Raw genomic sequence first — 10411 nt, forward strand, 5'->3', positions numbered from 1 at the left:
CACAATATTGGTTTAAAGATGGTCTCTCCTACCTAATAAAACAGTAATATGCAAATTGACCACACCTTCGCTACGCCCAAGCCACGCCCACTGGCCATGCCCGCCAGCCAAGCCAAGCCCGCCAGCCAATCAGAGCGAGTATGCAAATAAACCTGACCAAGATGGTGGTTAATTTGCATACATAGGCGCCCTGAGCTGACCCCCTGCGACGGATTGCAGGGAGCTGGGGTCCTCTCTGGCACCAGGCTTTTGGCCTGGTGAACGAGCGGACACCCAACTCCCCTGCCATCGAAAACTGGGAGATGGGTGTCCGCTCCCAGCTCCCCTGCCATCGAAAGCCGGGAGTTGGGTGTCTGTTCCGGCTCCAGGCCAAAAGCCTCCGGAGACTTTTGCCCTGGTGCACGAGCGGACCCCCTGCCATCGATCGCAGGGAGCTGGGGGTCTGCTTTTGGCCTGGGCAGGAGCGGACCCCCTGCGATTGATTGTAGGGAGCTGGGGGTCCGCTCCTGCCCAAGAGGCTTTCAGTCTGGGCAGGCCTGGGCAGGGGCTGAGCCGGTGATCAGAGGGAGCTGGAGAGGCCTGCCCAGGCCTAAAGCTTCGGCCAGAGGCTTTAGGCCTGGGCAGGGCCCAGCCCTCCATTGGTGTGAACTATAGAGGAAACACCTTTTCTGACTGCACACTGGCTAAGCTTCCTGTATGCCACTGGTAATATTCTTAGTAACTTGGGTAATAAGAATCCAAAAAGGTGATCTAGGGTTTTTCCACCACACTTCTGGAGAAAAAAATGAAGGTCCGCTGCTGGAAGGCTAAGAAATGTCATATCCTGCCCTAGCCGGTTTGACTCAGTGGATAATGCCTCAGCCTGCAGACAGCAGGGTCTGGGTTTGATTCTGATCAAAGGCATGTACCTAGGTTGCAGGCTCCTCCATGGCTGGGGCCCAGATCAGGGCTCATGCAGGAGGAAACCAATCAAAGTGTTTCTCTCTGTCTTTCCCTTTCTCTTCCACATTCTCTAAAAGTCAATGGAAACATACCCTCAGGTGAGGATAAAAAATAAATAAAGAAATCCATATCCTATGAAAGACACATCTTGAAAATGCCTAAAGAAAATTGTCATTTTTTCTTGGTGAAGGGACTGGAGTCCATGTTGATGAAAACACCTTTGTGGCTGCGGTGACTGACAGTGGCTGCAGCAGTGGGGTAATGGGGCTGGTGCCTTCCCCTGACCAGCCCGGTTGCCTCCCACAAAGGGAGGCCAGACTGTGGCTTAGGTACACTCCCTGTAGGGCGCGGGCCTAAGCCGTCAGTAGGACATCTCCTGAGGGCTCCCAGTATGTGAGAGGGGGCAGGTTGGGCTGAGGGACCCCCGACCCCTAGTGCACGAATTTCATGCACCTGGCCCCTAGTTGTAAGTATAAAGCAATGGTGCATACAAATCCATAACACATCAGTCCATCTCAAAAATAATGTTAGTCTGTTAAGCTTTTCTAGACCACATTTGAATTTCTATTTTACTTGATTTTTTGTGGCATCTGTGATATTCAAAATTGATGTCTATTGCCAATTTCATTTTATTTTCCCTCCACTATTAGCAACTGGTTCTGACCCCTCTTTATGGCATATATTATCCACACTCACTTTAAACAGCTCCAAAATTTTATTTCCCATACTGTTTCCCTAAACTTCCAGTTATGTTTTCTTGATTTTTGTTTTGTAGCAAGAAATATTGAGATCTCCATTATTTTCGTGCATGGCTTCATTGGAATTATCTCAGGCACACTTACCTCATTGTATTTTAGCACTTCAGCATCTGTATGCAAAACTAACTGTAAAATCCACATAATATTTAAGGCTGCATTTAGTTCAGGTATTTCTTTTTCATTTGGTAATTTTTCTTAAGTTCACATTCACAATATTCCACTTTCATAGTATTTATGGAAATCAGGCTGCCCAGTAAGCAACCACATGGATTTATGCTAAGACTTCAGCCACTCACTGCAAAATCAATCAGATTCAAATAGAAAATGTACCTGTTCGTAAGAAACTGATTGCACACGTGTTTTTGGTTACAATTGCATAAAAATGTAATTGGATAATAAAACTTGGTCTTTATAGCATTCTGAAAATCTCGAGGTATGTAGGGAAAAAACAAGTAATACTATTGTAGTAGTTAGAAAAATGAAGCACAAAGAGGTAGGTGACATCTAAGGTCACCCTGGATGCTGATCAAGTATCTGGGATTTTTATATAGAACAAAATATATTAGTTTAATATTCTAATTACCATTATTACTCTACAATCATTTTTAATTGAATACTAGTTATGCTAGACACTTCGTTAGGTGTGCGAGGAATGTAGCACCTCTCATTTGTGGTACTTGGAATTTCTTGCTATTTTCTTCCTTTCCTGATTTTAACATGTTCTGAGTACCATATAAAAACTTAAAACTAAAGTTGCCTAATTAGTCTACAGGTATCTCCTCATCCTCTATTTCTATTTGTCATTGTTTTTTAAATATATTTTTTGTTGATTTCAAAGAGGAAATGAGAGGGAGAGCTAGAAACATCAATGATGAGAGAGAATAATTGATCATCTACTTTCTGCACGTCCCCCACTGGGGATCAAGTCCACAACCCAGGCATAAGCCCTTGACCAGGCCTGGGACCCTTCAATCCACAGGCCTATGCTCTATCCACTGATCCAAACTGGCTAGGGCTTCTATTTCTATTTGGGAAGTACTGCATCCCTTTTAGCCTTGGATTTCAGAATCTTCTGATCATAACATAAACATTTCTTTTCTCAAGGTGATAATGAAAGCTCTTGATGCAAAATAGGCAGTGACTAAATCAAGTTAAGGCTCCCTGCACAGACAGGTGGCAAAAATTTCAGTGTTGTACTGTATGACAGGGAGAGGGGAAGGGAGATGGCTATTTCTGCTCTTAGATATTATGAATTCAGGACTGGGAATTGATTTGGTAGTTTCAGGCAACAAGAAGTACAAACTAGGTCACTCTTTTGGTAGAATATAATTGTTTTTATTTAAATTGATTTAGAGGGCTTTATTTCTTATAATTCTGAGGGGAAGTGCTGTGTCCTCAGTAGTCAAAATTAAAACCACTCACTTTTAGATGAATATGCAAATGAGCTATAATTTCTTGACTACATTCTATGTGCCAGTAATAATACAAAAAATATTTTAGGCTTATGTTGTACTAATAGTTTATAAAGTTGAAACAGCTCTGCAGTTGTTTTTCATTTAATTTTATTTAATCTGCCCAAAGGCCAATTTTGAAGTAAGACTATACCTTTGAATTTTCAGAGAAATTAAGTCACTTGTAAAATTTCCTCATCTTGCAATAGGTATTTGAATATAGGGAGGCAGTAAACAATGGTTGTTAAATTGAAAAGGTGACACATGTATACTCTTGGGCAAATATTCTTAATTCATCAACAATCCTATATAATAAAAGCCTAATATGCAAATTGACCAAATGGCAGAACAACGGGTGGAATGACTGGCCGCTGTGATGAGCACTGACCACCAGGAGGGGAGACACTCAATGCAGGAGCTTCCCCCAGCCCACAGGCCCCAGGCCAGCCAAGGCGGGGGCCAGCAGGGGGCCCCTGATCACCCCTGCTGGTGGCCCCGCAGAGGGAGGTGACTGGTGGTGGTGGTGGTGGGTGGGGTCAGCTGGCAAGCAGGGGCAGCAGGGGGCAGGGCCAGCCAGAGAGTGGGCCAGCGCCGCCCCCTTTAACCCCCAATTGCCTTGCCGGTTGCCTCCCACAGAGGGAGGCAACCAGCAGCGGCGGAGGGGTGATTGCGGGGTGGGGCTTGCAAGTGGGCATCACTAGGCCCACCAAGGCAGGTGCCAGTGGGGGTCCCCTGATTGCCCTGCCAATCGCCCCACATATCAGCCCTGATTGCCGGCCAGACATAGGGACCCTACCCATGCATGAATTTCATGCACCAGGCCTCCTGTAAGGTAATAATAATAATAGTACTCATCTCTTAAAGTTGTAAAGATTGAATGAGATTATGTATATAAAGTTCTTAGAACAGTACCTGACACAGGTAGTGGTGAATGACTGGTGAATATTGGAGATGGCAGTGGACACTAAGGTGTTTTGCTCAGAACCCTTCTTCAAGGCCCACATATCTACCCTCTCTGCTGCAAATATCTCTTGAAGAGGGCTCACAACTGTTTCCTTCAGAGGCAGCTGTACAATGCTGTAGAGAATCGCCTCGCCCAAAGTTACTTCCCATTCCAGGGCTTGTCCTTTGGCCAATGACAGGTTCATGTGTAGAAAGAAAGGCTCAACTTTCTTGCCTAATTTGTTAAAATGTCTTAGAGTCATCTCTCAATAACAGAGCTCTTCACATGATCTGCTGAGGCTTCAGTATCATTGCAGGTCTCCTTCTCTTGTCTAATACACCTTCTTTACTTGCTTTCAGGTAAATCTTCTGATATTTGTTCCCAATAAACCTGCATGCAATACTTAGTCTGTTCCAGAGATCCAAATCGAAAAGATTGATAATGATAATATTAAAGTGTGTGTGTGTGTGTGTGTGTGTGAGAGAGAGAGAGAGAGAGAGAGAGAGAGAGAGAGAGAGAGAGAGAGAGAAGGAGAGAGAGAGAGACAGAGAGAGAGACAGAGAGACAGAGAGAGAGTGATAATATCTATCCCCAACATTACCTCTGATGATGACTACCTGGGACCTCAGGTTCTGCAGCATAGGGGATAAATAGGCAGTATTGGAAAATAAAGTATTGTTGTAATAACAATAAACTATTTCATTTGTTTGAGAAACTATTTCCAGTTTTTTCACTTGTAGAATGGGTATACATTTGTACCTTGCACATGAAGTGGGTGGGTTTTTTGTTGTGTTTTTTTTGTTTGTTTTTTTAGAAAAGAGATGTAACTTTTAAAATATTCTGCATATAGTAAACTCTTAACGAAACTTGTAATCATTATTATAAGTTTCAGTACTTTCATTTAAAAGGTGAGACTAATTATATTTACCTTATATACCTCCTAGGATATCTGAGAGATCAAATGATGTATTAAAAGTGACCAAACTGTTATCAACTATCATATATAAAGCATTTTTTCCTATTATCACTGTACCAAAGAGAGGGATACTAACCTAGGACCTATCAAATAAGGGTGAAATTCTGCTTTACGGTTATAATTGAGGAAAGGTCTTGGCTGATTACAATAATGTCTCAAGAGAACTGAAAATAAATGAACCCAGACAGTTTTTCGTAGATGTTTATGATAGGTTGAGTCTGTGACCTTGGATAGGTCATATAGTACATCTTAGCTTCAATTAATTGCTACCTACTTCACAGACAGATTGTTTGATAAAGAGCTGATGAGATCATTAATGAGATAACATTTGGAGAGCTCTCTATAATTCTTAGATAAAAGATACCACATGAACCACATTATCTCACTGTTCTTTTGTTGGGGAAAAAACAGCATAAAGTGCATTCTCAGTCAAAACACCTAACTGGCAAGTATAATCAAATTGTTGTATTAATTCCCCAGACTTTCTTTATAGTTCGAAAACAGAAATCCTGACCTTTTCTAGAAGTTTCAAAGAGCAATCTGGACTAAGCACCCGTGTAATCTATACGTATATAAATAAAGACAAACTATATTGATAATAAATACATTTTTATTTGTGGATTATGTTATAGTGTAAATATAAATATCAAGTTGAGGTTAAAATTCCAGAATTTCACGCTAACTCCTCTGAAACCCTGCCTCTAATAGCACGAAATTCAGCTGTGTGACCTTGAGTGAATTACCCTCTTCTCTTTGCCTCAGTTACTTTATCTGTAAAATGGGAATAATAATAAACTATACTAAATAGAGGCATGAGGATTAAGTGAGTAAAACTACAGCAGGTCTTTAAATAATGTCATTTTGCTCAATGTCATTTTGTTATACTGTTGATGAGGGGAAAAATAGATTTCCTGGCCAGAGTCACTTTCTGTGTGGAGTTTGCACGTTCTTTCCATATCATCTTGGGTTTCCTCCAGAGATTCCATTTTCCTCTCACATCCCAAAGATGTGCAGATGAGGAGCACTGTCATGTTTACATTGTCCCAGGCTGAGTGAGCATGGGTGTGGGTGTGAGCATGCACTGTGATGGCAGTGTGTCCTGTCCAGGCCGGGTGCCTGCCTTGAGACCAGAGCTGCCAGGACAGGATCTAGCCTCCATGCCCCTGAACTGAAATAAATGGGTTGGAAAAGAATCATCTTCCTTGTTTTTATTAATCTTTCTCAAGTGTATGTAGAGCTCACATTTATGTCAATGTTTAATATTAGAAGTGTTTTAGGTCTTAATTTAAAAGTTTAGGGATATTTTTGTGACCAGAATTATGTCTTAGGAACTTCACTCTTATTTATATCAATAGCCTATGGTGATATTGGTTTTGTTACATATCATTTTGCTTAAAGTTGCAGTTTCCAAAAAATCTATTGCCATGGTAAGTGGGGACTTACTGTAATTAAAACATAATCTCACATATGAGAATCATTCATTATAGGTTGGATTGTTATTATACATAGCCTAAAGTTATCTCACATTTGAAAATGCCAAGCAGCATATTGAGATAAGTAGCACAATATTTTCATGATATAAGAAGTTTGCACAAATTGCAAGTGAGTCAGTCTAGAGACAGTATTGTGAAAGCCACTATCAGTTTCTGCCTGATGAGCCAGCATGAGTGAGTTCTGGAAGTCCTTGTCCAAGAAGGGGCTCATGATTTTAATCCAAATATGCAAGCAGGTGGTTGGATAAGTGTAACGGCTTAGAAGAGAGCCTTTCCCATCACCTGGAGCTGTACTTAATGTCCTTCATGAATTTATGGGGACTTCTGCCTGAAAGTAACTTAAAGTTACCCCTTAGCTTCTCACAAATATAGATCTTCTCATTTTAGGTAAGACCAGGGCTCTTTACCATATATGGTAACTATCTCTTTTAAAGAAAAAAACACACAAATTCCTCACAGGGAATTATATAAAAAATTGTGATCATGCTAGAAGCAAATAGAAATTACTCCCTAAATTCCTCAGCAAATTTTTATTTCTAGAGAAAGCAATGCCAGTGAGCTATTAGCTTAAGCCTGAGTATTGCCCTAATTTAGCTTAAATCACTCAGTTACATATATTAAAACATTAACACTGGAATACACTTACAGAAGGAAATAAGTCAAGAAGATGATAGGCATTTACTTATATAATACTTCTTCTATGAGCTAAGTATAATGACACTAAATTAGTTCAGTTTCTCTCCTGTATAAGAGAGAACACCAGGCTCCAGTAACATTCATTAGATTCCTTGGGTAACAGAAAGATTTCAGAAAACAAATGGGTCCTCATCATTTGTCCAGGGGGATGTTTGGATAGACCCTGATCTCATTTTAGATTCTTGGTGACATTTTTCAATACAGTCATTATTCCTGGCCTTCCTTTAGTAATCTCACAGTAATTCATTATTCTATAGGATTTAAACTTTCTAAATTCAGAGATTGTGGTTTAAATTAGCTACATGCTAAGCTACTGTAATAAAATGGCCACCAAATGCAGTGGTATCACATAACAGTGGTTTATTTTTCTCTCACATAATTTACAGAGTGAGTAACCCAGGGCTGGTGGGCATCTATCCTCAACACATGGATTCCAAGGCTTCTCCATGCATCATGACCTTCAAAACAGCAAAAAAAAAAAAAAAAAAAAAAAAAAAAGTGAAGGGAAGCATCTCTAACAATTCAATCATGAGATAAGAACTCATCATTTATATTACAGCCCATGAACTCTTCATAGTCACAAAGCAGGGGAAGTAATAAAATGAAATCTCTAATTAAGTAATCACGGAACCATTTAAAACCTGAGTTTGGGACACAGGTGCATTACTACAAGGAAAATTACATCCCTTTGGTTATTACTTGAATATAGAAGTACAAATTGTAGCTAAAGAGAGGAGACAATGTGGATAGCAAAAGTCTATGAATCCAGAGGCCAGTTTTTATCCTTACTTTATTTCCCTATAAGCCACATTTGAACAAAATAATTACTTTTCCTTAATACCTGTTTTACCGGACTTCTGTAATACCAGCCTTTTTTGGTTCTCATCTGACATCATTGGCCGACCTGTTTCAAATTATTTGTTAGTTTGTCCTTTTATTTCCAACAGGTAAATGTTAGCATATCTACAAGCTTACCCTCCAGCCTTTCTTTATTTTCACTTGTTCCCTAGGTGATATTAATCAATCTCATAGATTGTATACTGCATCCACATCTATAAGCCAATGACTTTAAAAATACAGCTCTAGCTTGGACTGTTCCTCTGAACATGGTACATCCTAGTGCCTACTGAACATCTTCACTTGAGTCGCTAATAAACATAACACAACTAATACATCTAAAACTGAACTTCTAATTTCTCCCCACTCCAAAACTGCAAATCTCCTTGGATTCCTCATAAAAGTCTCATGGCATCTCCATCATCCCAGCACAACAAATGATTAAGGAAAAAAGCTTTGACATCATTTCTCTCTTATCTCTTCTCCCACCTAGTCCCCCTACAATTCATCAGTGAACTCGCTAGATTTTTCTGCCATCCTCAATTCAAAAGCTTATTTCCTCTACTGCAACTGCCTGAGCCCAAGCCATCTTTATTTCTCACACTAGATTAGTTTATCTTCTAGTTCTCTTAATGACCACCCACAGTCATTTATCAACACAGAAGCTGAAGTGATTCTTTTAAAAATGAATTAAGATCATATCATCCTACCAATCAGACCCTCTAGTCAATACTTACCTCACTCAAAACAAAAGTCTGTCCCTGTCCATGACCTGTTTCCTTGTTCTCTCTCTGAACTCACCTCCTCTGTCCCCTCTGGGAACACTGACTTCCTTGTTCTTCATCAGACCTACCAACTATGATCCATCTTCAAGTTCACTGAAATTGTTTCTTCTGTCTGAATTTTGTTTCCTCCAGAGCATTCCTTACTTCATTTAGAATTAAGGAATATGACAAAACCCCACATTATCAAAGATTTGTGCTAGCTTCCTAGTTATTGCCTCTTAACTCCACACCTGTTTTTGGTATTTTAGAAAATTACTTGGATAGCAGTTTGGAGAATAGATTGGTACAGAGTTAATCTGTTTGCAGATATCATATTTGAAGTCTATCTTAATAGGCCAGGGAAGACTTCATGGTTTTATGAGATAGGGTGTTGACAGGTGGGATTTAGAGAAGTGGACATGTTAAAAATCAACTTAAAATACCAAATTCAAGACATTACAATTGAATGGAAATGTAGATAAAGAACAGATAAAATCAGCCCTGGGTCAGAGAGACAGGCATATCAGTGTCCATCAATAGCTGAATGTCATAACAAGAAGATATAAAACAGAACCAGTCCATATATTAAGTGAAGAGCAACAAATAAAAAATAGAGCCTGGAGCTATATGATAAAAGACAATCTAATTATCCATCTATTAATTTAATCATTCATGAAATCTTGTTTTGGTGTTTCATTATAGCATTAATGAGTGATCATTGTATTAAGGAAGGAGTATAAACAATAGGTAACTGCTCACCATCTTCATAATTACTAGAAATCTTCTTTCCTATTAAGATATATCACTGTCCCTAGCCTGTGTGGCTCAGTGGTTGAGCATTGCCCTCTGAAACAGGGGGCCATTATTTGATTCCTATCCAGGGCACATGCCATGGTTTGACTCCTGGCCAGGGCACATGTAGGAGGTAGCCGATCAATCATTGATCTCTCATCACTGATGTTTCTATCTCTCTCTTCCTCTCTGAAATAAATTAAAATCTATTTTTTAAAAAGATATATCCTTTGTGACAATTTTAGCTTTTTGCAACTTGTGCTTGATATTTTCTATTTCTCTTTCAAAATTATGCTTCATCCTTCATCATGCTCTGATCAACTGAAGGCTGATGTTTTATCAAATGTTTCCTTGACCCTCTGTTTATCATTGAATTCAATGAATGAAGGAATCAGTAAGATATCTGAGAAATAAGTAAAATGTACTGAATTTTTAATGCCTTGGGTCTCACCTTATATATTGTCCTCCAAGGGTTGACTATGTCCCTCTACCAAAAGCCACAGTTCTTGTCAGAACTCTTGTCCTCTCTAGGTTTTTGTAATTGCTTTCTAGCCTGTTTCTTCATACTTGAATTTTTAAATGACAGTGATGATTCTGAAGCTAACATATCTAAGAATGAGATTACAACTGTTTCTGTGTCATGTAAGACACAGCTTTTTCATTCTGATTATACAGCAATATGATTGCAGCATCGATATTTTAAATTTTGCTTCTGGAGAGTTGATACGACTAATTACTATAAAAGTTGAGTAAAGTTAA

This window comes from Cnephaeus nilssonii, assembly GCF_951640355.1.
Source record: "Cnephaeus nilssonii genome assembly, chromosome: 13".
NCBI lineage: Eukaryota > Metazoa > Chordata > Mammalia > Chiroptera > Vespertilionidae > Cnephaeus > Cnephaeus nilssonii.